The 27,592-nt window shown below is 48.5% G+C and overlaps 1 protein-coding gene, 1 long non-coding RNA gene and 1 pseudogene across 12 annotated transcripts in view; 1 reads left to right on the top strand and 2 right to left on the bottom strand.

Moving 5' to 3' along the window:
- Positions 1-279: 279 nt before the first annotated feature.
- Positions 280-1,166, bottom strand: LOC119520443 (annotated as a pseudogene).
- A 13,970-nt stretch (positions 1,167-15,136) lies between these two features.
- LOC119520578 lies at positions 15,137-17,278 on the bottom strand. Its single transcript, XR_005214195.1, has 3 exons — positions 17,040-17,278; positions 16,325-16,419; positions 15,137-15,860 (listed from the first exon to the last, which is right to left on the bottom strand). It is a non-coding gene; the product is annotated as an uncharacterized LOC119520578 (long non-coding RNA).
- A 364-nt stretch (positions 17,279-17,642) lies between these two features.
- The window catches only part of SMARCA4 (SWI/SNF related, matrix associated, actin dependent regulator of chromatin, subfamily a, member 4), a 107,744-nt gene continuing 97,794 nt past the window's right edge, over positions 17,643-27,592 (top strand). For 9 of the 11 annotated variants that reach the window (XM_037817925.1, XM_037817926.1, XM_037817928.1 and 6 more), the window contains exon 1: positions 17,646-17,839. The gene's annotated coding sequence lies outside the window, so the exon portion shown is untranslated. Of the gene's footprint in view, positions 17,840-27,592 lie in introns of all 11 variants that reach the window. The other 2 variants (XR_005214149.1, XM_037817934.1) reach the window with 2 other exon arrangements.

A 27,592-nucleotide genomic window follows, 5' to 3' on the forward strand; every position in this document is an offset into this window, starting at 1 on the left:
CGACAATCTCATTCCAGCCTCAAGAACTTGTCTGTTAAGCTTCTTGGGCTCATGCTGTTACTTTAATATATATGCTATAAAAATACTCTATTCACAATTTAAGAATTTCCTCCACCTTCTCCTAGATTTCTTGCCCACAGATGTGGCATAAATATTGAAAACACAAATATTGTGTTAAATACAACATGAAAGAGCAACAATTGGGAGTGTGCATGTGTTTAAAAAAGAAAGGGAGGAGTTGGAAATGTTCAGGCCTATTTGTAAATGTTTGAGGAGAAGTCACGTGGTTTTGGCCTTAGCCATGGACTCTGTCTCCTGCTCATACTCTGTCTCTACATAGGCTCATTTTCTCTGCAAAGGTCCTTTCAAAGGTGTTTTGCCTTTGTGTCTGGCATCCAGGGACTTTTCTTCGTCCTCTCTGGGCAATCTCTGATCCCAATCTTCATTACTGCTGATGTCCAGTTTATCCAGGTCCTTATGTCACTCTCATCCATCTCATCATCTTCCGCAAATTCTCTCGTTCCCACATCTTCATCTTCTTCATCGTCGTCTTTTTCCTCAGCATCTGAAGAGTCACTCTCTGCCTCCTGCTGCCCCAGGGCCTTATCGAAGGCGTGATTGGGGAAGTTGTAGACGTCGCCATACATATCTTGTTTCAGTCTTTCCAGTAATTCCTTTTCAGTGGTGTTGTCCAGCTGAGCAGCTATCAATGCCTTTTCCTCTCTCCTTTTTTCCCTCCGTTCTCCCTTCTTACTCAGAGGAACAATTTTCCTCTGTCTCTTTAGTGTAAGTTTTCGAATTCGAATTAGGTACTGGGTAATCTTGGTGAATCTCTGTTTACATTTATGTCAAATAAAACGGGGCCAGTAAATTAGATTTTCATCTGTTTGCTCCAGTGCTTTCTCACAGTTTTTACCGAGCTGGACCCGTTCCCAGAGACGCCTAGGAAAAGCTGCTCGTTCTATAACCTTCATATATAAGTAGCACCGTCCTTTTTCTTCTTTGATGGTGGCATGCTGACTTTCTGCCAGGGGACAGGACGATCGATTGCATAATCCAGTTAGGCTGTATTCATTTCTGCAAAAGCTCTGAGTCTTGGTTCTTATTTTGAAGGAACAAAATCGTTTGTTTCCTAGTGTATCCCAGATAACGTCATCTGACCGCATGGTGTCAGTGGCTCAGCGTGCAGCGCCAGGCCGGATCTGGGGGTGCCCGGGCTTCCTCTGCTTATTTTTCCAAACAGAAACAAGCTAAATACTTTTTTTTTTTTTTTTTTTTTGGTGTTTTCTGGTGATAGGCCCTGTGGCCAGCTTCACCTTGGCATAGGAGAGTAACAAAGAGAAGGTGACTGTAACATGATCAAAACAAACTGCTCTGCCAGCTCCAGGAGCGACAACTGAATTTGTCAGGACATCCGTGCCAAGAGATCAGGAGTGGCCGGAGAGCAAGTCCCGGCACCCACGTGCTTCTAGTCCCTTTCGGTGACACGAGACCGTCTCAAGGAACAAAGCCCGGCACTGTGTGTTGGCAACCACAGAACCCAGGTGAGAATGACCCAGGAGCCGGGGATTCGGACTTTACCGCAGCGGGTTCGGATCTCACCCGCCAGCTCCAGCCTCCACATCCAGCTCTGCGTTTTCCCTCCAGTTCCCTCATTTTGGGGCAGGCCACAGAGTGGAGGGGTCGGGGGCCCGGACCCGGAGCCCCGCTGCTGGGGTTCCAGTTCTAGCTCTGCCACTGCTGTGCTGACCTTGGGCAAATGAGGGAAACTTTCTGTGCCTTAGTGCCAACCAGAAAGTGGAGACGGTGAGACGGAGGTAGAAGAGGGTGTAGTGAGAGCTGTGGAAATGTGTGTGTATTACATTATAATATACAAAGATATGTTATTCACATAATACACAATTTATATATCTACATGTAAACCTATATATTCATATGCAAATATATTTTAAACATAAGTATATTAATTTATACATTTATAATAAATGCATTTACCTATAATTTATAAAATATAAGATATAATAAAACATGCATTAAATTAATAGATGTTGGCTTTTAGAGCTGTTTCAGGCTTACAGAAATTTGAGCAGCTAGTACAGAAAATTCCCATATACCTCTCCCCATACACACACACACATCTTGCATTAGTGTGGCACTTTCGTTACACTTGATGAACCAATATTGATACATTATTATTACTGAAAGTTCATTGAGTTTCAGTCTTTGTGTTGCACAGGTCTATGGGTTTTGAAAAGTGCATGGCATGCAGCCACCATCGATACAGGAGAGTTTCACTGCCCTGAAAAACCTCTGAGTGCCATTGCCTCATCCTTGCCCCCTTCCCCCTTCCCCAGCAACCACTTTTTTTTTTTTTTACTGTCTCTATGGTTTTGCCTTTTCCAGAATGTCATGCAGGTGGAATCATAGCTTTTTCAAACTGGCTACCTACTTGGTGATATGCATTTAAGTCTCCTCATGTCTTTTCATAGCTTGCTGGATCATTTCTTTTATATCACTGCATAATATTCCATCGTGGATATGCCACAGCTTGTTTATCCATTTGCCAGTTGAAGGGCATCTTGGATGCTTCTAGTTTGTGGCGGTTATGGAATAAACCTGTTAGAAACATTTGTGTGCAGGCTTTCCTGTGAACTTGTTTTCAACTCATTTGGGCAGATACCTAGGAGCACAACTGCTGGATTGTATGGTAAGACCATGTTTAGTTTTATAAGAAACTGCCCAGCTGTCTTCCAAAGCGGCTGTACCATTTTGCATTCCCATTATATGTATAATATTATAATTTTATTGTGGTGATGTATATGGAACATAAAACTTGCCATTTTAACTGTTTTTAAATGTACAATTCAGTGGCATTAATTATATTTACAATGTCGTGCTGCCATCACCACCATCCATTTCCAAAACTTTTTCATCACCCCAAACAGAAACTCTAACTGCATTAAGCAATAGTTCCTCATTCCCTTCTCCCTGTGGCTCCTCGTGACTTCTACTTTTTGTCTCTATGAATTTGCTTATTCTGGATACTTCATGTAAGTAGAGTCAAACAACATCTGTCCTTTTGTGTTTGCTTCTTTCACTTAGTGTATTGTTTTCAAAGTTCCATGCATGTTGTAGCATAAATCAGAACTTTGTTCCTTTTTTATGGCTAAATAATATTCCATCATATGGATATATACATCACATTTTGTCTATTCATTCGTCTGCCGATGGATCTTTGAGTTGTTTCCACCTTTTGGTGATTGCGAATAAGGTGTCTGTGGACATGGGTGTATAGCATGTTTGAGTCCCTGTTTTCAATTCTTTGGGGTATATATGTTGGAATGGGATTGCTGGGTCATATGGTAATTCTAGGTTTAACTTTTTGAGATTCCATTATATATATTTTAAAGCAGTTTTTTTGAGATAAATTCACATACCATACAATCCATCTAGAGTGTATAATCAGTGTCTTCTAGTATATTCACAGAGTTGTGCTTTCATCACCACAATCAGTTCTAGAATATTTTTACCCTGAAGAGGATTCAGTTTTACAGCCCCATGTTTCATCCTCTGGCTTTCCTTCTGGTGACATATATGACCCTAAACTTTCCCTCTCAACCACAAACACACCCACATATCATCTCTGTTAGTTATACTCACTATAATGTGCTCCCATCACCTCTGTCCCTTTCCAAACATTTCCAGTCAACCTCAGTACGTATTTGGCACAAATTCAAGCATCAGCTCGCCATTCTCTGCCCCCATTCTATCTTCCAATGAACCATGTTCTAGATATTAACTCCACGAGTTTGCTAGTTATAGTTAGCTCATATTATCGAGGCATACAATATTTGTCCTTTTGTGTTTCACTTATTTCACTCAACATAATGTCCTCAAGGTTCATCCATGTAATCACGTGTCATGGCTTCATTTCTTCTTACAGATGCATGATATCCCATCATATGTACAGACTACATTTTGATTATCCATTCATCAGTCAATGGACACCTGGGTTGCTTCCATTTTTTAGCAATTGTGAATAATGCCGCTGTGAACATCGGTGTGCAAACGTCTGTTCACGTCCCCGCTTTCAGTTCTTCTGGGTGTACACCTAGTAGTGGGATGCCCGGTCATGGGCCGTTCTGTACTCAGCTTCCCAGGCACCGCCAAACCATCCTCCAGTGGTTGTACCATCTCACATTCCCACCTGCAGTGAACAAGTGTCCCAATTTCTCCACTTCCTCCCTAACTCTTGCAGTTTTCTGTTTTATCAATAATGGCCATTCTAGTAGGTGTGAAATGACATCTTGTAGTTTTGATTTGCCTTTCTCTAATAGCTAGTGAAGTCAAATGTCTTTTCATTTGCTTTTTAGCCATTTGTATATCCGTTTTGGAAAAATGTCTGTTCATGTCTTTCGCCCATTTTTAATTGGGTTGTTTGTCTTTTTATCATTGAGTTTAGGATCTCTTTATATATCCTGAATTACTGTTATATTTTAAGTTATATATACCTGGCTTAGAATAGTACTGAACCCCTAGGAAATACAATAGAAGTGTTAGCTCTAGTTCCTAATATAATATCCAGTCCCTTAAAACTGACTACCTTTAGCACATACTCTTTGGCTTGCCAAGCCCTTCAGCACATTTCCAAAAGGATTCTCCCACCTGAAAATGTCCCTCACAACAGAGGAAGGGGATCTAACCCAGTCTGGGGAAGGGAGTGGAAGTTCAGTCTAAGCCAAGCCTTCAGGCAGGAACTACCTGCACCTTGGAAGGAGGAAAAGAAGACAGAGAGAGTCAGGCTGGAGACCAAAAAAGGACAAAAAGGAGAACTGCAGTTCATTCTGTGAGGCCATTGTTCGAAGCAGGTAAAGGAAGAAACAACAGAAGGAAGGCTGGAGGGGAATGGGCCCTCATGAGCCACATTAAGAAGTCTGAGCTCCATCATGAGCCATCCAAGGATGTATTTAAATTCAACAGTAGTAGATGCAACATGCACAAGGGGTGTGGGAATCTCCTGGGCCCTTCACTCCCACCAGTGATGAGCCCAACTCTGTGCTTGGCGAGGGCCTGCCACTCCCTGGATGTGTGACCAAGGATGAGCTTCCAAACCTCCAGGCTCAGTTGTTCCACCTGTGAAAAGGGTGCCATGATGACAAGAGCCTGAACGTCACTGGGTTGCCATGATGATTTCATTACCTAACGTGTCCAGCAGGTTCATCATCATGTGGGAGCTTGGTAGAGTTACTGGTTCTCAGGCTCTACCCCAGTTCTGCTGGATCAGACATTCTGCAGGTGGGACCTGGTAATCCATGTGTACCTGTAACATAAAACCTGATTTAAATGTCTTAAACAAACAGGCATTTATTTTTCTCATGAACCAGAGCAAAGAAGTGGGTGGTAGCTGTCTTAGCGATGCTCTTAGAGACTCTAGCTCTTTCTACTTTTCCTTGCGTCATCCTTAGTATGTTGGCCTTCATCCTCATGCCTTTTTTGTTTCATGGTTGCACAATGGCTGCTGTACCTCCAGCCATCACATCCATATCAAGGGAAGGAGAAAGGGGCACAGATACATCTCGTGCCCCTTTCTAGAGGCAATGTGTGACATCTGGAGGCAATGTGTCACAATGTGTGACAATACCGTTAGAGTGTTGTCAACCAGGGAAGCTCGCTTGAGCCTTGGTGTCCAGAGCCTTTACTGGGGTCCAATAGTGTGGACATAGTTGACCGCTCCATGGCTTACCCAGGTGTCCATTGACTGATGAATGGATAATCAGGAAAGCTCGTTTCTCTTTGGCCAGAACCATGCAACCTGGCCAAGCTTCAAGAAAGTCTGAGAAGTCAAGGAACAGGATCTGGCTAAGACAACTTATAATCTTTTAGTCCAGGAATACTGTCACTGCAGAAAACTGGACTTCCGTTACAAGGAGGAGGGGGAAGGGGAGTCCATTTAGGTGAGACAGTTAACAGGTCTGCAGCGAAGGCTCGGGGCAGGTGTCGATCAACCTGGCAGGGGAAATAATTCAGATTCCCGTGTCGAGTCCATTCCGGAGAAGCCAGGCTGCTCCCTAACTGGTGTTCCACTGCAGGACTCACATAATCCTCAATTTATGATAAGACACCGAGGCACAGAGATGTCGAGTGACCTGCCACATATGACGCCGACAATTGTCACATTCGAGCCCCCCGATATCACCGATTGTAGTGCCCTTGGTTTATATTTACTGGGGCAGTGCAAAAGCTAGAAGGCAACAGTCTCCACAAAACCACCCTCCCGGTTGCAAGCCTGGGGGTCCCCCAGACCACCTCCAGTTTCGACAGTTTGCTAGAAGGACTGATGGAACTCCCAGAAGCTGTTACAATCACAGTGGCAGTTTCTTCCAGGGAAAGCGTACAGACTAAAATCAGCCATGCGAAGAAGACGGTAGCTCAGGGTCCAGGAGGGTTCCACGGCGGAGCTTCCGGTTGTCCTCTCCCTGTGGAATGCTGACAGCATTAACAGCTCCTGGTAACAATGTGTGACAATACCGTCAGAGAGTTGTCAACCAGGGAGGCACGCTTGAGCCTTGGTGTCCAGAGCCTTTACTGGGGTCCAATTATGTGCACATAGTTGGCTGCTCCATGGCTGACCTCAGTCTCCAGCCCCTGCAGAGACCCAGCTGATACTGCGTGACCCAAAACACCCACCCTAAATCATCTTGTTGGTGTGCCTCAGAGGCCCTACCCTAAACCCCATCTGGCTGTCCCAAGGCCCCCAGAAACTCCCGTCAGGCAGGAGATACCTCCTAGGGGCCAAGCACAAAGACCCGACCTCTCTTTGGGTGAGACTAAATTCTTCAGTACACTGGCAGGCATCAGCAAGTCATTTTTGCTCTTTCAGAAGGTCTGTTTCCCATTAATGGTCCAAGAGAGAGGCAGGGTGGGGAGTAGCAAGAGCTCTGGGCTGCAGAGGGGAGCCTGGCTTAGCTCCTAGCTGGCCCTGCAAGCAGCTAGCAGCAAATCTTAGCCAAGTCATGTTCCCTCTCCAAGCTTCGGCATCTTCATCGGTCAAATGAGCAAGCAGAACCCAGGAATTCCTAAGCCCCACCTAGTCCACGGTCTTTCATCATCTCATCCAAACTGCATGTCACATAGCTGAGTTTGAGGGTGCAGTCCCCACGACCACCTTTTTTTCCAACATTAACTGTAAGGTGAGGGGGTGCCTCCAAATCATGTTCAGGTTCGAGAATGAGAATTCGCTAGAAGGAACCACAGGATTCCCTGAAAGCTGTTCGACACACGGTTACAGTTTATTTCAGGGAAAGGATACAGACTGAAATCAGCCCAGGAAAGAAGCACGAAGGGCAGAAGTTCCAGATATGATGTTTCTGTGGTTCTCTCCCTGGGGAGTCAGAATGCATCACTCTCCCACCATCAAGGCGTGTGACAACACGCACAGAATACTGCCAACCGGGAAGCTGGCTTGAGTCTTGGTGTTCAGAGTCTTTACTGGGGTGCTATGATGTAGACACAGTTGACGGTCCATTTGGCTGTTCTCAGTTTCCAAGCCCTCAGGAGCTCCAGCTGATATCACAAAACCCTGAATCACATTATTGGTGTGACTTTGAACTCTCACCCTTGGTCAAGTTGTTAGTCCCTGGTGTGGCCCAAGCTCTCAGGGTAACAAAGCCACTCCTCAAGCAGGAGATTCCGAGGGTCTAGCGATCACCTTCCAGAAGCTGAGGGCAGAGACTACCTCTTTTGGGGCAAGGTTAAATTATTTTCCACAAGTGTGTTTTCTACTGCACATTTAAAGGTTACTGTTCGGGTTTGCTAATGCTGCTATTATGCAAAATACCAGAAATGGATTTACTTTTATAAAGGGGGTTTATTTGGTTACAAAGTTACAGTCTTAAGGCCATAAAGTGTCCAAGCTAAGGCATCAACAATAGGGTACCTTCACTGGAGGATGGCCAATGACATCTGGAATACTTCTGTTATCTGGGAAGGCACGTGACTGGCATCTGCTGATCCCGGGTTGTGTTCCAGCTCCTCTCTCAGCTCCTGTGCTTTCTTCAAAATGTTGCTCTTGGGGCATTTGTCCTCTCTTAGCTTCTCAGGAGCAAACTCTGGGCTAGCATCTCCAAAGTTGCAGCAAAAGTCTGCTTTCAAGGCCATTTCCAAAATGTCTCTGTGAGCTGCTCTCCAAAATGTCCCTTTCAGCTGCTCTGAGCTCCTTCTGCTTGTGAGCTCTTTTATAGGACTCCAGTGATTAAATCAAGACCCACCCTGAATGGGCGGGGTCTATATCTCCATGGAAATAATGTACTCAAATGTTTCACCCACAGTTGATTGAGTCACATCTCCATGGGAATGCTCAAACAAAGGATTCCAACCTAATCAACACTAATACGAATGCCCCCACAAGACTGCATTAAAGAACTTGGCGTCTGGGGGACATAATACATCCATACTGCACAGTTACCATTGGGAGGACCTTGCCAAAGTATACAGGGAGGTCTCTATTATTTATTCTAATTGCATGGGGACCAACAATTATCTCAGTAAAAATTTCCATTAAAAATGAAATTGATATACAAGCAATTAATTGATCTTAACAGTGTTGTGTGCTTTGGAGATATACAAGCCTTTTGTTTCTACAGCAGTATAAGGGACTCCTTTAAAGACATTTTAAACATATACATGCAGATCTGAATTTTGGCCTTGGGACAGAAATTCTAATAAGTATATTAACACGAGATTAAACAAAGCAAAACAACAGCTCACTTGTGTTTTTCTCAGATACTTTTTTTTTTTTAAGAGTAACAACCACTAACATTTATTGAAAAGTTACTGTGTCAGCCATTGTGCTAAGTACTTTACATGCATTGTTTTTTTTTTTAATCTTCATTTTATTGAGATATATTCACATACCACACAGTCAAACAAACCGTACTTTCAATTGTTTACAGTACCATTACATAGTTGTACATTCATCACCCAAATCAATCCCTGACACCTTCATTAGCACACACACAAAAATAACAAGAATAATAATTAGAGTGAAAAAGAGCAATTGAAGTAAAAAAGAACACTGGGTACCTTTGTCTGTTTGTTTCTTTCCCCTATTTTTCTACTCATCCATCTCAGATACTTTTAAGCTGATATACAGGGGAGCTGAAGACATGGTGAGCCCCAGGGTTAAGAGGAAAACGGGCTCAGCGGCCTGCCCTATTTGTTTGGGGTGTTCTTTCTCTCGTGTGAGTGTGTGTGTGTTTAATCTGAGAATACACACTTCTCATAAGATCTTTCTGGGATATTGACATTGGTACAATGTACCAATCTTATTCAGATTCCCTCACTTTTAACTGTAGTCATTTGTGTGTGTGTGCATGTGTGTGTGTGTATGTGATGATTAAGTTCTATATACTTTTATCACCCGTATTCTCCACTACAGTCGAGATACTAAGTGGTTCCAACACCACAAGGGTCCCTTTTGTTGCACTTTTTTGACACCTCTCCACAACTACCCACCCACCTTCCAGTTCTAATATGTTGCCATTTCAAAAATGCTACATAAATGGAATCATACAGCATGTAACCTTTATGAGCTTGGCCTTTTTTTTTTTTTCTTCTCAGCATAATTTCCCGGACTTTCATCCACATTTTTGTATGTATCAATAGTTTACTGCACTTTCTTGCTGAGTAGTGTTCCATGGTATCAGTTTGTTTAACCATTCACTCATCGAAGGACATCTAGGCTGGTTCCAGTTTTGGGCCCTCATAGATAAAGCTGCTATGAACATTTGTGTACAGGTTTTTGACGTGAAGGTAAGTTTTCGTCTCCCTCAGACAAGTGCCCAGGTGCAATTGCTGGGCTGTGTGATAGCTGTGGGTTTAGTTTATTTTTCAGAAACTGCCAAACTGTTTTCTAGAGTGGCTGTACCATCTGTACCATTTTACATTCCCACCAGGAATGGATGAGAGCTTCTGTGCCCCAACGTCCTTGCCAGCATTTGGTGTTGTCACTTCTTTTTCTTCTAGTCATTCTGATGGGCATGTAGAGATTAACTCATTGTGGTTTTCATTTGCATTTCCCTGTTCCCTAAAGATGTTGAGCATCTTTTCACACACTCGTCTTCCATCTGTGTGTCCTCTTTGGCGAAATGGCTAAACGTATAAAGCCCAGCCGAAATTACATGATGACCTATTGCTGACTACACTTGATAGAGGCTCAACGTGTAATAATCCACAATTGGTGCCTTAGAAAAGTTTAATAAATGCAACCTAAAATAAAACACACCATACTTGGAATAAAACAAATATAAAATTTATGGCCCACATGGACAGTTGAGTTTCCACCTGTAGTTAGTTGCTGACAGCGGCGTGGCTTAGAGTAAACATCGTGTGACCTTGCTGGTTATTGGCTGAGTTGTGTTATAACCACAGCTGCCTGCTACAAATCTATTGCTTTGGGTTTAGAATTTGGAAGGACCATTTCTTGTTTCCTGAATTACACATCTCGCTGCTTGATTTGGGGAAATGACTTTCCTGAGAGGCCCATTTTTGAGGGCAGTGGGTCATGTTTGACAAAGGCTTGCAGGTTTGGCTATTAAATAAGCAATTTCAGATTCCGAGGAAGATCCGAAGAGTTTATTGAAAAATTACTCACCTTGCAGAGGCAACTAAAGGTGATGCACTTTATATTTTCATGTACTGGACATGGGCAGCCTTTTTCTTTCAAGCCCTCAGGGTTGAGTCACAAGAGACGAATCCAATGTCCCCTGAGCCACCAAGATGGTGAGGGCCATTTGCTCCTCCATTGAAAAATATGGGAATCTCCCACGTCCTAGGGTGCCAGGTACACAGGGAGGTAGATGTGAACACACAGACTCCACGGCTCAAACCAACTCAGATTTATTTTCTCAGCACGGGGCGTGACGCTGTGATTGTCTGGTTTGCTATACGCCTCTTTACATTCACAACCCACTCTCTCACACATCCCTGAGAAAGTGGTAGGGGCAAGTATAGTTAGTTGCCCCATAGGGCAGAGGACAAAGGTGACTTGGGCAAAGACAAGTGAAATCTCAAGGGGTGGGTTCTGAAGATGTGTTCCAGGCCAGCACTGGCCCCACTTCCAGAGCCTGCGTACTTGTCTCTCTTCTGGATCTGAGAGGCTGGGTGCTGGGGATGGAGTCACACCCTTCATAAAGGCATGTCCAGTCCTGGAGATGTAAACCCATTTGTGAATCTTCGGATCCTATTTATAAATGAGCGCACCCCTTAACCAATAGTAACATCTTTGAAGATCCTATTCAGATGAGGCAAAACCGAATCAGGATGGACCTTCATTCAGTATGGCTGGAATCCTTGTAAGCAAAGGAAATCAGACACTTAAGTAGAAGCCAGAAGTCAGAAGAAGCTGCAGAATAGAACAGGTCACCACGCAACCATGGAGGCAGAGATGCGAGCCAAGGAACCCCCAGGGTTGTGCTGAGGCAGCACCAGCACGCCACAGATGCTGGGAGAAAGCGTGGACGTCAAGTCCTTGATTTTGGACTTCCAGCCTCCACAACTGTGAGGCAATGAATTCCTGTCGTTAAGGTGACCAACGTGTGGTATTTGTCATCACAGCCTTGGCAGACCCAGACATGGGTGTGGAGAACCAGAGCCTCAGGAAGCATCTCGTTAACTCAAATTCTGCGTGAGGAGAGGCAGTGTCTCTGCAGAACTTGCCCCTCCTCCCTTCTGTGTGGCAGCACTGGGCACTGGGCTGGGTGCTGGGGATCTCCCAGTGGAGACAGACGCAGAGCTCACGTGCTGTTCGTTTGCTAACGCTGCTGTTATGCAAAACACCAGAAATGGATTGGCTTTTATAAAGGGGGGTTATTTGATTACAAATTTAGAGTCTGAAGCCCATGAAAATGTCCAAATTAAGGCATCACCACAAGTATACCTTCACCAAAGGAAGGCCAACGGCGTCCAGAAAACTCTGTTATCTGGGAAGGCACGTGGCTGGTGTCTGCTGATCCGGGGTTGTGTTCCAGCTCCTCTCTCAGCTCCTGTGCGTTCTTCAAAATGTTGCTCTTGGGGTGCTTTGTCCTCTCTTAGCTTCTACAGAGCAAAGTGTCAGCAAAACTCGGCTTTCAATGGCCATCTGCAAAATGTCTCTCTTGGCTGTAGCACCAAGCTCCTTCTGTCTGAGCTCTTATAGGGTTCCAGTGATTTAACTAAGACCCATGCTGAATGGGTGGGGCCATACTTCCATGGAAATAATCCAATCAGAGTTATCACCTACAGTTGGGTGGGTCACATCTCCATAGCAACCACCCAATCCAAAGGTTCCAACCTAATCAACACTAATAATACATCTGCCCCCACAAGATTGCATCAAATAACGTGGCATTTTGGGAGACAGGATACATCCAAACCAGCACACGTGCCAAGGTGGGGCGACGAGTGCCATGGAGAAAAGTAAACCCCAGAAGGGGGACAGGGAATGCAGGAGGTGTCCACCACATCAGATGGGGCCCCTGGAAGACTGAGACATGCAGCTGTGCAGGTGTCAGGGAGCACATGTGCAAAGGTCCTGAGGCAGGAGGGTGCCAGGTTCAAAGGACAGTGAGGACACCCGCGTGGAGGATGTGGAATGAGCAAGGAGTAGAGTGGTAGGAGGTTAGGGGCAGGGGAGGACAGAGCCTGGAGAACACCTGAGGATGGGCTTCGGCTTTTATTCGGGCAAGATGGGAGTCACTGGAGGGTTCTGAGCAAAAAAGTGACATGATGGAACTTAAAGACCTATCAAACATCCCAGTTGTGGTGTCCAGAAGGGAGCTTTCTGGAGCTCAAGGGAAAGGGCCAGGCAGGAGATACACATCTGGAAGTCACCAGCATTTAGATGTTTTGTTTTGTTTTGACTGCAGTGAAATTTGTGTATCATAAAATTAACCGCTTTAAAGTGTACACATCAGGGGGTGTTCTGGTTTGCTAATGCTGCCGTTTTGCAAAACACTAGAAATGGATTGGCTTTTATAAAGGGGGGTTATTGCTCACACAGTTACAGTCTTAAGGCTATAAAGTGCCCAAGGTAAGGCATCAACAATCGGCTACTTCCACTGGAGGATGGCCAATGGCGTCTAGACAACCTCTGTTAGCTGGGAAGGCACGTGGCTGGTGTCTGCTCCGGAGTTCTGGTTTCAAAATGGCTTTCTCCCAGGACATTCCTCTCTAGGCTGCAGCAGCGACCTTCTGTCTGAGCTTCTTATATAGGGTTCTCATAAACTAATCAAGCCCCAAGCTGAGTGGGTGGGGCCACACCTCCATGGAAATGATCTAATCAGAGTTATCACTCACAGTTGGGTGGGACACATCTCCATGGAAACAACCTAATCCAAAGGTTCCAACTTAATCAACACTAATATGTCTGCCCCAACAAGATTGCATCAATCTTGGCTTTTTCTGGGGGATATAATATATACACACCGGTACCGGGGGCATTTAGTACATTCACAGTTGTGCAACCACCACCTCCATCTAGCTCCAAAACCTTTTCATCACCCCAGAAAGAGACCCTATACCCATTAAGCACTCACTCCCCATTGCTTCCTTCCCCTCAGCCCCTGGAAATCACTAAACTGTGTTCTGTCTCTATGGATTTACCTTTTCTGGACACTTCATGTAAGTGGAACCATGCAACATCTGTCCTTTTGTGTCTGGCTTACTTCCCTCAACATGATCTCCTCAAGGTCCAGCCACATTGTACTGTGTTATCGGAATATCTTTCCTTTTTATGGCTGAATAATATTCTGGGGTAGATTGTGTCGGTGGACCACACTTTGTTTCTCCGTTCATCCGCTGAGGGACACTTGGGTTGTTTCCATCTTTTGGCAATTTTGAATCATGCTGATATGGACATTCACAGACAAGGATTTGTTTGATTCCCTGTTCTCAGTTCTTTCGGGTATAAACCTAGGATGCAGATGGCTTTGCTTTTTATTTTTAAGTCACGTGACTGGGAGCAAGGGGGTGAGTGTAGAGAGAGGATCAAGGTCTGAAGCTTGGGGCTTGGCACGTTGTGAGTAAGAAGTCAGTGCAAACAGAAGGAAGCCTCAAGGAGACTGAAAAGAAGCAGCCAACGAGGTCAATGAAACCCAAGAGAAGGTAGGGTCCTGACGACCAAGGGTGGAAGTGTTGCTAAGAGGTTGAGGAAGGTGAAGATGATGAGAACTGACCACTGGATTCAGCAACAGGGAGGTCCCTGTGACCTTGACAAGAGTTATTTCAGTGCAGCAGGAAAGTTCTGAAGGGAGTAGGTTTAAGGGAAATCAGAGAAGACCTAAATAAGTGGAGAGATATACCATGTTCATGGATTGGATGGCTTAATATTGTTAAGATGGAGAGTCTCCCCAAATTGATCTTCAGATTCCGTGCAATCCCAATCAAAATCCCATCCATTTTTTTTAAATAAAAATTGACAAGCTGATTCTAAAATTGATACAGAGATGCAAAGGACCTAGAGTAGGCAAAACAATGTTTAAAAAGAACAAAGTTGGAGGACTTACACTATTTGACTTCAAGACTGAGTATAAAACTACAGTAATCAAGCCAGTGTGGTATTGGCACGAGGGTAGATATATAGACCAAGGACAGAATAGAGAGTCTGGAATCAGGCCCACATATAAACAGTTCATTGTTTTTTTGACAAAAGTGCCGAGGTAATTCAATGGGGGAAAGGGCAGGAACGAATGGTGTTGGGACAGTTGGATGCCCTTATGGAAATCAGTGCCTGTCAGTCTTTGCCTCAGGCCATTCACAAAAGTTAACTAAAGATATATCATTGACCTAAATATAAGAGCTAACAGTATTGGTTTTGTTTAACTCTCCCCAGGGATTCAGGAATTGTTTGTTGCCCACAGGCATCTTGTCCTTAAAACCCAAACAGCACCCCTGAGCTCTCTCTTCCCGAGTTTCCATGGCCCCACCATCCTGGGTGCACAGAAAGCCCGCATTCTCTCTTGACCCTCTTCTTCTTCTCTTATGTCCAGTCCTTCAAGCTCTAGCCTTTCTACCGCCAATGTTGCCCACCCCTCTCTACCCTGCTGCCTTCTTGCTCGTCCAAGCTGCCATCCTCTCCAGCCTGGGCCACCGCCATGGTTGACAAGTACCCCCACTTCCTCTCCTTTCCCTCCAGCCATCTCCACCCAGCAGGAGCAGCTACGAGAAGCTCCTGACAAAAGTCCTTCAACTGCTTCCCACTGACCTCCAGAAAACGCTAAGAACCCTCGCCACAGACCACCAGGTTCTGCTGCTGACCTCCGTCGCATCATCCCTCTGGCCACACCAGCCCTTGTGTTCCCACCTTCTTTTCCCCTTGGAGGCGCCTCCTGCCTGCCTTGTGCATCCTTTCAGAGGTCTACCTGAGCCTCCGCCTCTCTAATCTCAGGGTTCCCCGGACTTTTTTTCCACTGCACTTGGATTTTCCCTGACACCACACATTAGTGTGATCAGCATGGGGGACAGCCAGTCAGATGCAGAGAAAGCTCACCAGCTCAGGGTGTCACTGTAGGCTCGTGGCTAGCTCAGAGCTTGGAATGTTGAGGGAGTTTTAAGAAAGTTTCTTGAATGAACGAGAGACCAAGGTTCAGACTTCACTTGCCCATTTATTGTGCATTACTTAACAATACTCGCTGGGTTTTAGAGAGCTACAGGGGGCCTGCTCTCACAGATTCCTTATCACCAGCCTGTGGAGGTGGGTGCCATAGGCTGCTCCCATTTTCCAGGGGAAGAAACTGAGGTGTAGACGAGCACCAAGAAACTTGCCTGGCTTCACCCAAACATCGCCAGCGAATGACACTGCAGGTGGGCTTCATTTTTAAAAACTTCTATTTTGAAATAATTGTCAAACTTGTGGAAAAGTTGCAAAGATAATACAAAAACCATACACATAACTCCAATGCCCCCCCACCTAGATACCCAGATTTACTTTTAGTATTTTGCCACATCTGTTGTTATCATTCTATCTATTTTCTAAACATCTCTAAACTCTCAACACTTCCATATACATTTCTACGCTCACTTACGTAACCACTATAAGTACAGTTATCACGTTCCAGAAATTTAACACTGATGTGAAGCTTACGGCCCACATTCCAATTTTTTTCAGTTGTCCCAATAAATGTATTTTTGGGCATTTTCTCTTCCATTATTACTTCCAGTCCAGGGTCATGTTTTGCAATTAATTGTCATCATCTCTTTCCTTTTTTTAATTGTGGAAACATATACAACCTAAACCGTCCCATCTCACCCACTCCCAAGCTGATGATTCAGGGGCATTAATCACACTCACGATTTGTGCTATGGAGGCAGATTTTAAACCCAGGGCTTCTGACTCCAGCAAGAGACGTCACCAGCTGCTCTCCTCTGCAAGCCAGCCACCTTGGCCTTGGAAAGAGCCTGGTTGCTGATGCAGGTAGGGTGCTGGCTGCTCCCAAACACGCCCATCAAGCAGCCTGTGTCTACTATGTTTCACCAAAATTTTCTAAAGTATCTATCATGAGGTGAAGGGGAGTGTCAGCTACATGCTGGATATTCACCACTGACTTCAAACTGGCAACATCTTTGCCATTTTAACGAGGAAAACAGACAACCCAGAGGCCACCAAGAAATATATAAGGGAAAAGGAGGCTGTGATCAACATGGAGGCAAGGCCTGAGGGGGTCAAAGTTGAGTCCTAAAAAACAAGGAAGGGCAGGCCTAAGAGAAGCAGGGGAGGCCATTCCAGGCTGCGGGATGATTTTGGGGCGCGCTTGTCCCGGTCGGGGAACCAAATGAGGTGGTGCAAGTGATGATATTTTAAAAACAGCTACCAGGCCAGGAGGCTCAGGGCCTTCGCCACTTGCCAGCCCTGTGCTTGCAGCAGGCCTTCTCCCTCGCTGCTTTCACATCTTTACTCAGATGTCGTTTTCGCTGCAAGCCCCCCACCCCACCCCGGAAGCCCTCGACCCTCCGTGCCTCCAATTCACCACTACAGGTTCTGCTTATTGGTTTTGCTTCTCATTTACCTTCCCCGCTAGACCGTCAGCGCCACAACGGCTGGGATTTTTGTCCGTCCGGCGCCGCAGCCCCAGGACCTGGGGCACAGCAGGGGCCGGGAAATGTCGCCCGAGCTAATGAATGGCCCCCAGAGAAGGCGGCCCCGACCCGGCCCCGCCACCCCAGCCAGGGATCACGGCGGTTCTCAGCCCCGCTCGTAGCCCGCCTCTGCTCAGCCAGGGCCTGCCTGTCTCCTGCCCTCACGGCCCACTCGGGATCTCGGTGTCCGAACCCCCAGACCCCGCCGCGCCGCCCCATCCCATCCCCCAACCTCCCGCCGCCGCCGCCGCCACCGCGGCGCCCGCTCCGCGCATGCTCAGCAGCGTGGGGACGTGCGGCGTGCGGAGGACGAAGCCACCTGTGCGCAGGCGCAGAGCCGTCCGGGCCCAAGAGGGGCGGTGCGTTCCGCGCGCGTGCTCCCTCCGGGCCCCGCTCACCCCTCGCGGCTCTCCCGCGGGCGCGCACGCGCACGGGGAGCGGAAGGGCGGGGGCGCGCGCGCACGAGGCCGGGCGGGCGGCGGAAGCTGGAGCGGCCGCCGGGGGTAGGGGGAGGGGAGCCGGCGCGCGCGCGCGCAGCGAGAGCGCGGAAGGCGTGTTGGGGGGGGCGGCCGAGGCGGCGGGCGCGCGCGCGAGGCCTCCCCTCGCTCGGCGGCGGCGGCGGCGGCTTCTTCTTTGTTTGGTGAGGAGAGACGAGACGCCCACTCTGCCCCCGGCCCCGCGCGGAGGGGCGGGGGCGGCGCCGGGAAGGCGACGCCGCCGGCGGCTCCCGGTGAGGAACGCGGGCGGCGGGGGCGTGGGGGGCGGCGCGGCGCGGGGCCGGGGAGACGGTTTGAATGGAGCCGGGGCGCCGAGGGAGGTGGGGGCCGCGGGCGCCCGGAGCGGGGCCGGGGTACGGCGGCGCCCGAGGGTCAAGAAGCCCCGGCCCGCAGTCTGGCGCGCGCGAGCCGGGCCACAGTGGAGCGAGGCCGCGGCGGCCGCAGCAGCAGCAGCAGCATCCGCGGGGGGACCCCGGGCCGCGTGGAGGCCGCGCGCGCTCGCCGGGGTCGCGGGACAAAGCTCGGCTCCCCCTGGGCGGCCCCGGGGCCTCGGTCCCCCTCCCGTGGCCGCCTCCGCCGCGGCTGCGACAATAGGCAGGCGTCGGGGCGCTGCTGGCTGCACTGAAACGGGGTGGTCGGGGGGAAACCCAGATGTGTCCGGTGTCGGCGGGACGGGAGCATCGGTAGCCCCCCCCTTGGTCGTCACAAAGCCGGCCTGAGATTTTATTTAAAAATCACGCCATTGCAGGTTTTCCAGGGAAGGTCACTAACTCCCCCGATCCCGTGCAGGTAGCGCCTCGAAAATATTTGCCCCGACGTGGGGGAAGGGGGGTGTCGGCGGCAAGTAGGGGGGTCGGGGCACACAGGGAAATATTTGCTGTTGAAAGCGTTGTTTTGGTTTGCACCTTTTTTTTCCTCCCTCCCAATTTATTTTCCAGATTTAGGCTCTTATTTAAAGTCGTGCGCCTCTGGATTTTTCTTTTCTCTCTCTTTTTTTTTTTCTTTTTGAGGGAAAGTAGAATGGGAATCAGCGCCAGAGCCACTTCCTGGCATTTGAAACAAGTTTTCCATGTGAATTGACAGACTGTGTTTGACTGAGTGTGATTCCTGGCGCAGGCAGTCATTTAAGCTCGACCTCTCTGAGCCTCTGGGCGCCTCCTTACTGAAATGGGGATAATCTTACAAATGGGGTTGGTGGAAGCCTGTAAAATGGTTCCTGGCCAATTTATTCATTGTTCAGTAAAAGTTGGATGAGTCCTACTGGGTGCCAGATGGTTGGGGGTTGGATACCCTCAAGGTTGGTTTTGTAGGGGAAGTAGGCCTTAAATAGGTGCGGGGTAGGGGGGGAAGAAACCTTTCTGGCCTATCGTTTAATCGTTTAACAGCCTATCCCATGAGAGGGAGGCAGTGGAAGTCAGAGGAGGGGTGGGAGCCAGGGATCAGGGAGGCTGCCTGGAAGAGGTGGCATTCCCACTGCTCAGGGAAGATGCTCAGGGCTGTGTTGACTGGCAGGGTGGCCGCTTTGGGGACACCTTCCCTAACCGCTTGGGACAGGTCATTGCTCCCCTCTGCTGCACACGTGCACGCCTGCACGTTGCCCCCATCCTTTCCGTGTAGCAGTCGCCCCACTTTGTAAATACACATCCGTCCTGCCCCGAGTGCTGTCGGAAGGGGCCATGCCTGCCTGGTTCACAGTGGTGGACCCCAGCCCTGAAAGGGCTTGGCACGGGACCGGGAGCAGGTTGTAGCCGTGAACGCTGGTTGCCGGTTTTGGTGTTTTCAACCTTCCAGGCCAGTGTTTGCCAACCTCAGTCCCCCTGGAATTGGGGGTGTGCGGGGAGTATGTGGGCAACTTGGGGAGGTGGTTACTCTGGGGTGATGGTGAGGAGGACTCGAACTGCACCCAGATCTTGAACTCCTAGCTTGACCTTGAGCAAGGCACTTAACGGTTGGTCCTCCCGCTTGCGACGATGCCACCTCAAATGATTGTTGGGGGGATTGAATAAGGTAATGGGGTGCATCCAGCACATAGGAAACACTCAATTCGTTAGTCTTCATATTGTATACTTAATCGTGTGTGTGTGTGTGGGGGGTCAATCAGCTGTTTAAGAAACTAAAAACGTAACTTCGAGTCACTCTGTGTCCGGAAGCCCCTGGTTTGATGTGCTGGTTATATTATATGTGTGTATTTAATTCCTTTAAAATCAATGCACATGTACTAATGAAAACAATAATTGTCCCTCCCTCTGCCACGGTCATCATTTTGTGTCCATCTTTCTGGAGACATTGCTCTTGGAGGTTTTGGGGCAGGGGGGTGGCATCAGCAGAAGAACCCTGATGTAGGGCAGCGCTGTGGTCTCCAAACTTCCTGTCAGTGAAAAGATTGATTTAGGCAAGCAGCCTAACATACAGGTATAATTCTTTACAAATTACATGCACATGCCTGCCACTCCATGTGAGTTAACTCTAGATCACCCCCACGGACCCTGTCTGGCTCAACACTTAGCCATTTATTGCATGGGGGAGAGTGGGAGGGACTAGGGGCTCCGAGTGAATGTCTGCTGAGAAGAACATTCTACCAGCCAAGAAACAGGTCCAAGGATATTTCTTCACTGGGGGCTCCAAAGTCAACTCCTGGTTTGAAGCCTGGCTTCCCTGCTTCCCATCTTTGTGCGTCTGTGAAATGGGGAGGAAGTGCCTGGCACATAGTAAGTCCTCAGACACGCTGGCCATGCTTAGCCGCTGTCCTCAGGGCTGCCCCAGCACGGAGAAATCCATTCATCTCAACCCTAGACATGACAACGTGCGTGGCGGCCCCAAGGTGTGGGGAAGTGACCCCACTGCGCCTTCCCTGTTGATAGAGCAAACAAGTGTCCTTTTAGGGGACAGTGATAGGACCCCCTCGTAGGGCGGTAGCCGGGACTAAGTGGCACAAATGTGAAGTGTTAGAATGCTGGTGGGCGCACGGTGAGTGCTAAGCAACTGGTAGCTGCATTCATTTGTTATGGTTCTAGAACATTCTGGTGAGTTGAGAGAGAATATATTTTTGTCCTACTGCAGTAGACCTATAGGCTACCAAAGTGGTAGCTCAGAAACCAACTCCTCTGTTTTGTCCTTAATATTTAGAAAACTTGGTCTTCATAATTTTACCGTAAAGCATCGGAAAGAGGCGAGAGTGTTTGGGGGGGTGGAATTTTAAAAATACTCAATGTTTATTTCCCCTGACACATATTTCTTCCGAACTTGTAACACTGAAACACTTGGGAGAGAGTGGAAGTTTTACAAAAATCAGAATGAAAGGGACATGCAAGACCTTCTAGAAAGTAACAGCTGCTGGGATATTGGGGGACAGCGTGTGAGGAGGAACCCGTCAGAACTGGATTTAGGGCGAAGTGAGCTGCAGATGCTGTCGGCCCCATAGATGTCATCCCTGAGGAGGAGTTTTAGGGCCATTTATGTGTCTGGTGATTTCTTGATTGGAGTTTCTTGTTAACTGCATGTTGTTGATAATTTTTGAGGCCTTGATTTGTCTTCCTTCGTGGAAACGGGCCTTGGGGGAAGCAGTGGGCCTGGCTCGGCTTGGTGGGAGGTTGAATTTCACAGGGCAGCGGGAAGGGCGGCCCCGAATTCCCTCCTTTTCCCTCGTCAAAGGGGCTTTCTTTAGAAAACAGCCCAGTGTTAGCGGGGCGGAAACCAAGCCCGGCCCCTTCGAGCCCTGGCCTGGTTTCCAGAGCGTTGCTTTGGGGTGTGGTTATCTTACCCTTTTGTACATGGACCCTCGTCACTGGGGACAGCCTGAGTTTTGCTCAGTGTGAAATTCACCAGCCACGAATGCAACAAAGGAGGATGGGCCTGTTTTGATAGCGATGGGCTTTCAGGTGGCTCTTGGGGGTGTCTTTGAGTTCCCTGTTCACCATCAGGTCGCCGGCTCAGGAAGCAGGTGGCCCCTCACCTGTTACAGCAGGAGGCTTGGGGGTGGGGGGGTCCGATGTGTAGCAGTCTGGCTCGCCCCGAAAGTCCTGCCAGAGTGATGTAGTGGGTGGTCTCATGGTCCCATCGGGACGCCGAGCCCCTGGGGGTGGGGATGGGGCGCTCGCCGGACTTCTGGAAGCTGAATCAGGCTGGGGTGGGCCCTGGTAACCGGCTGGACCCCCAAGAAAGCTGAGTGGCCTTGCCTGCCTCCCCGGGACCTCCCCTGGGTGCCTCTGCCCGTGCGAGTCGTTCTCGTATTTGCAGCTCCCGCCCTTCCTCAGCCTTCAGGGCCCTCCCTCTTCCTCTAGCTTTGGATCCTGAGGCAGCCACATGGGCCTTGGCATCCGACGGGCCCCAGGTAGCGCTTTCCTCTGGACGTGACTGGGGCAGGTGACTCCACCTCTCTGGACAAAACCTCTCCGTTCCTCCGTAGGCTCCCCATCTCGGTAGACGGCACCTCCACTCGCCAATCCTGAACCCCCGGGATGCAGGCTGGGGCTGACATCCCACCCAGTTGGCATCTGCAAGCCTAGCTCCATGGCTCTTCGGCCCAGGGAGGTGCCTCTGTAGCGTTCAAGCCACATGTCACCCGGTGGCCACTGCAGCCACCCCAGATCCCTCTCTTTCTTTCACCCTTAAATCTCTTCCATCCGGCTGTCCAGACAAACCTAAAAACTTCATCAGACCGGCCAGGGTACTGGCTGGGAAACTGCACCAGGCCAGCGGCCACGGTTGCCGCCATTCTGGCTACAACTTCACAACGGTTCCCTTGACCAAAAACATACCGAGTCATCGTCCCGGAGTTCGAAGCGTCCAGCAAACAATGGCAAGGAAGAGCCACCAGAAACATGCCCTGGGTTTCCATGACAAATACGGCAATGCTCTGTTAGCTGGTGGAACCACTTCCCATGTGGCTGAATGGACAGATGCAGTGGCACGCTTTGGAATGGAACACGGGACATGTCCCCTGTTGGCAAAGTCACTCCAAGGAATGGCGAGATCAGTCATCATCGTGGCTGGTGTAATACTGAATCGTTTCAAAAGCAATGCGTAATTGTTGCCAGGCGCAAGCATTGGGTGCCCATCGAATTATGGCATTAGAAGAAATAAAGTACATCGAAACCCATTAAAAAGTAAAAAGACACCTCCTCACCTCCTCAGACCGCGTCACCGCCCTGCCCCGAGCATCCCAGTGGCTTCCCGTGGCACCTGGCATGGACACCTACCTCCTTGCCGGCCCGCTCGAGGCCTGTAACTGTCCCCCCCAACCCCTGACTTCACCTGCTCCCGCACTCTCCCCGCTCTCTCCGCTGCAGCCATGGGCTGCCTTCCTGTGCCGGAACACGGTGCCCACTGATGGCGCTTGGGCCTCTGCTCGAACGTGTCCCCCACCGAGGCTGTGCCCGGCCACCATCATGGATAGAGTGCCCCCTCGCAGCCCCACCGCCTCCCTGCTTGATTTTTTCCATGACACTTGCTCCACCTACGTGACATCAGGTCATATTCACTGGTCTGTCTCTGCCGCTCTGTCGTCAGCCCCACCAGGCAGGGACGCTGCTCTCTGGGCACCCAGCATCTAGAATCCTGTTTGGTGCAGAGTCGGCACGCAGCCGGTGTCTGTGGGACAACTGATCACATGGGCTCCGCTACCTTCGTCAGTTTGTCCTTGGCCCCGGGTGACCATAGGGCCTGTCTCGAGTGATTCCCCGGCAGGCCTGGGTTCCCTGCTTCCCCTCTGTCTCTCGGCACCTCGTGGACTCTGTGTGCCCCCATCGTGGGGGGCTTCTCCCCACCCTTCCCACGTGTCAGGCGTGGTGCTCGGTGTGGGCATCCTGCAGGGCACTCAGAGACCCGTGGGTGGTTCTTAGCGTCCGTCGAGGGAGCTGCGTCCAGCCTTCAGGAAGCAACAGAATAGAAGGTGTCGTAGCAAAGGGTGCTTGGGTAAGGACACTTCTGTGAAATGTGGTACATTTACTTTTTTTCCCCACCAAAAAAAAAAAAAAAAACAAAAAACCCTCCCTTGCCCCTTCCTCCGTCCTCCCCTACTTTCTGCACATTTGGTATTTCTGGTCGTCTCTTGGAAGTGACATACCATACGTGTCCTTCCACGCCTTGCTTGAGTCACCGAGCCTCAGGTTCGAGGTTCTTTCCCACGGCGGTGTCTCAGAACTTCGTTCTTCCTTGTGGCCCGATTACATGCCATTGTGTGTCTGTACCACATTTTGTTTGTCCATGTAGCAGTGACTCGATTTGTGTGTTTGTGCTGGGTCACGGTCAAAATAGTTTGAGAAACACCGGTCCAGTGGGTAGATGGATCTTGTTTGCATCTTTGCAGTGTGGACGTGTCTCCCTGCCCACTTGCAGAGTGTAAGCTCCTTGAGGGCGGAGGCCTGTTCTGGTTAGTTCCTCTCTTCTCTGGTGGCTTGTGGGTGCTTTTTGAGTATTTTTTTCAAGTGAATGTAAATTTAAGAAGGGGGTGGCAGATTGCAGTGAATAAAATGATACATAATCTCTACTGCGAAAAAGAATGCTTGGGAAAAACTTGGCTGATCTGCCTTACAGGTAGAGCTGAAAAGACGTGGTAACTTGTCATCATAACATGATTTTTTAGCTGCTGAAATGCACTCCCCCCTTTTTTTTTTAAATTTAGTTTTATTGAGATTGTTCACATACCGTATAATTAGCCAAAGATCCAAAGTGGACAGTCAGTTGCCCATGGTACCATCATACAGCTGTGCATCCATCACCGCAATTTTTTTTCCAATTTTTAGAACACTTTCATTACTCTGGAAAAGAAATAAAGAAAAAAAAAAAAAAGGAAAACTCAAATCCTCCCATACCCCTAACCACCCCCCCTCCGTTACTGACTCATAGTATTGGTATAGTACGTTTGTTACTGTTGATGAAAGAATGTTAAAATACAACTAACTGTAGTATAAAGTTTGCAATAGGTATATATTTTTTCCCTATATATCCCTCTATTATGAACTTCTAGTTACAGTGTCATACATTTGTTCTGGTTCATGAAAGAGATTTCTAATATTTGTACTGTTAATCACGGACTTTGACTACCACAAGATTCACTGTTTTATACATTCCCATCTTTTAACCTCCACCTTTCCTTTTGGTGACATATGTGACCCTAAGCTTCCCCTTTCCACCACATTCACGCACCACTCAGCACTGTTAGTTATTCTCACAGTAACGAGCTCCTGTCACCTCTGTCCATTTCCAAACACCTAAGTACAACCTAGCTGAACATTTTGCTCATAATAAGCAAACACTCTCCATTCTTTAACCTCGTTCTATATCCTGGTAACTTATATTTCATGTCTCTGAGTTTACTATTATAATTAGTTCGTATCAGTGAGACCCTGCAGTATTTGTCTTATGTGTCTGCCTTATTTCACTCAGTGTAGATTGCACCCTCTTTTAAATGTAGGGCAAGACTTAGCCTCCTAATTACATTGCAAGGAAACCGCCAGAGCGCAGCCCGCGTTGGAAGCAGTCAGCCACTCTTGGGAATAAGCCGTTTGCACACATTCCCCGAGACCCCAGCTGCCCTGGCTCGTGTTGTTTCCCGGGTCACGGATGAGCGTGCCCAATGCCAACAGGTCAGGCGTGGAGGGTTTTGTTAGTAGAATCTCAGTGGAGGGCTCCTTTTCTAATTCAGATGTCAGAAACGGGGCCTGTTGGCTTGTCCAAGGACCCTGCCATTCCTCGGCTCCAATGTTGCATCTCTGCAGATAAAATGTGTCCAGGAAAGAATTTCTCCAAGCTTGAGAAACAAAGTAACAGGTATCGTAAAGGCCATACTTAATAGTGCTGCTTGGTGTTGTTTCCTGGGTGTGCTGAAACAAATTTGCAGAACTGGCTGGCTTAAGGTGACAAGAGAATTATTTCGAATTCTGGAGGCTGCAGGTCCATAATACGGGTGTAGGCAGGGCCTGCTTCCTCGGAAGCTGCAGGGAAGCGTGTCCCCCCCCCCACTTTTCTCCCTTCCCCTGGCTGCCCGTGGTTGTTGGCCATTCTCAGCCTTCCTTGGCTCGTGGCTGCGTCTCTCCAAGCTCTGCCTCCGTCTTTACGTGCGTTCTCTGCTCTGCGTCTGTAGCTCTGCGTCCACTTTTCTCTCTTCTTATGAGGACTCATCGTTTTGGAGTTTGAGTCCAGCCTCATCCAGCTTGACCTCATCTTAGCTAATTCCATCCGCACAGCCCTGTCTCCAAATAAGTTCACAGTCACAAAATACTCGGGGTGAGGACTTGAACATATCTTTTTTGGGGCACACACTTCAACCCCCCACAGTGGTTTTCAGGTGAGATTTAAAAAAAAACAAAAACCCATAATCCCCCAAGCAGATCTCCGAGGGGGTCCGATCCCTGTGAGCAGCCCTCCCTGCCACCGTGCCAACCACCAGAGCCCTTTTTTATTTCTAAGAGGAAAGCGAAGTGTGGCACGAAAAGAAACCAGCTCTGGGTCCACATTTGAATGTCAACAACAGACGTTTCTATTTTAAATGATAATTTTGATGAAGTCAAAAGTAGGTGAAAAACAACGCAATCCTCAGATCCTTAAATCTTTCTCTCTTGCTTCCATAAAAATACTCTGGGTATTTATTTCATGGATGTTTTTCTGACCTAGGTTTTTTTTCTTTAAAAGTTAAAAAACAAACAAACAAAAACCCAATCGCAAGCGTAATAGATGCTGATTTTTAAAAAAGCAAACAAAACCAAAATAAATCAGAAATCTGTGATGCGGAAAGTGCCAGTTCCCCCTTGTCAACCTCCTGAGAGAGCCACCACTGACTGTTTTCTGTGGGCCGGCTTCTGTGTGCGAACTCACACACCTGTGTTATTCTTAGCAAAATGGGGCTCCGGCTAAGCATGCCTTGTTTTGATGCCTTTCTTTTCCCTGGTTTCATCTTGGGCCTTCCCCAGTGTCAGTCTGTACCTCATTCTCTTTTTTTTATTGCAGTAAAATATACGTAACTTAAAATTTACTGTTATAACAAAAAATCATGTGAAACCCGTGGCAGTTTATTTTCTAAAAAGGAACCAGCTTTATAACACAGGAAAACCTGTGTTTTAACCGTTTTTCACATGTACAGGTCAGTGGCATTAAGTATATTCACGCTGCTGTGCAACCATCATCCACATTTCCAGAACTTTCTCATCATCCCAGACAGAAACTCTGCACCCATTAGGTGATCACTCCCCAATCCCGCTCCCCCCAAACCCTATTCTAAACCCTGTTCGTTTAAAATGGTGCCACAGCTTAGGCGACAGGGATTGCATGGGGTTTCTGGTTGCTGGATGATTGGGGTGCTTGTCAGAGAAACGGAGAGGATGTGGCCAAGTCCCTCTCAGAGCGTTTGGCCCTGGGTGCCTGGGCTCTGTCCTCCACTCGTGGCCTCCGGGACATTTGATGAAACTCCTCAGCTTTTAGATCCTTGCCCCTGAGTGGGAACATTGCTTTCTGTCCTCACGTTCCTTCTGCCCGGGTTCCAGGCTCCATGTCCTCCATGTGGGGGTCCAGATGCAGTAGACTGGGGGCCGCACTCATGCCCGCTGGCTCCAGACACTCATCCTGGTGGTTTTTGCCCTTTCAGCCCTTGTGTCCCCTGGTCTTTTCTTCTCATCTGCTTAGGCGTCACCTCCAGGTTTGTGATGGATTTGGGATCTGTGAGTCCCGCCCGGCCGCCGTCAGGACTTGTTGCAGAAGTCCAGGCAGCAACACGGAAGCCACTGGAAACCCCAGAGGCCTTAAGGGATTTGCTGGACATGCCAGCTCCTTAGTCTCTTGTGTAGAAAGGGCTGGGGTGCTTGGCGATAGGGGAAGCACCCTCAGAGCCCCTGTCTCCTGAGATTGCTCGTCCGGCCCTCCCTGTACAGGCACCCCAGTGCTGGGCCGTGGCACCTCCAGCCCCTCGGGATGGGTCGGCTGGCTGAGAGGAACCTGATTATGGCTAAGAACAGGACGTTCACGAAATGTTCTGGGAGCCAAGGGTGGGGGGA

Source organism: Choloepus didactylus, chromosome 25 (genome assembly GCF_015220235.1).
Source record: "Choloepus didactylus isolate mChoDid1 chromosome 25, mChoDid1.pri, whole genome shotgun sequence".
Classification (NCBI taxonomy): Eukaryota; Metazoa; Chordata; class Mammalia; order Pilosa; family Megalonychidae; genus Choloepus; species Choloepus didactylus.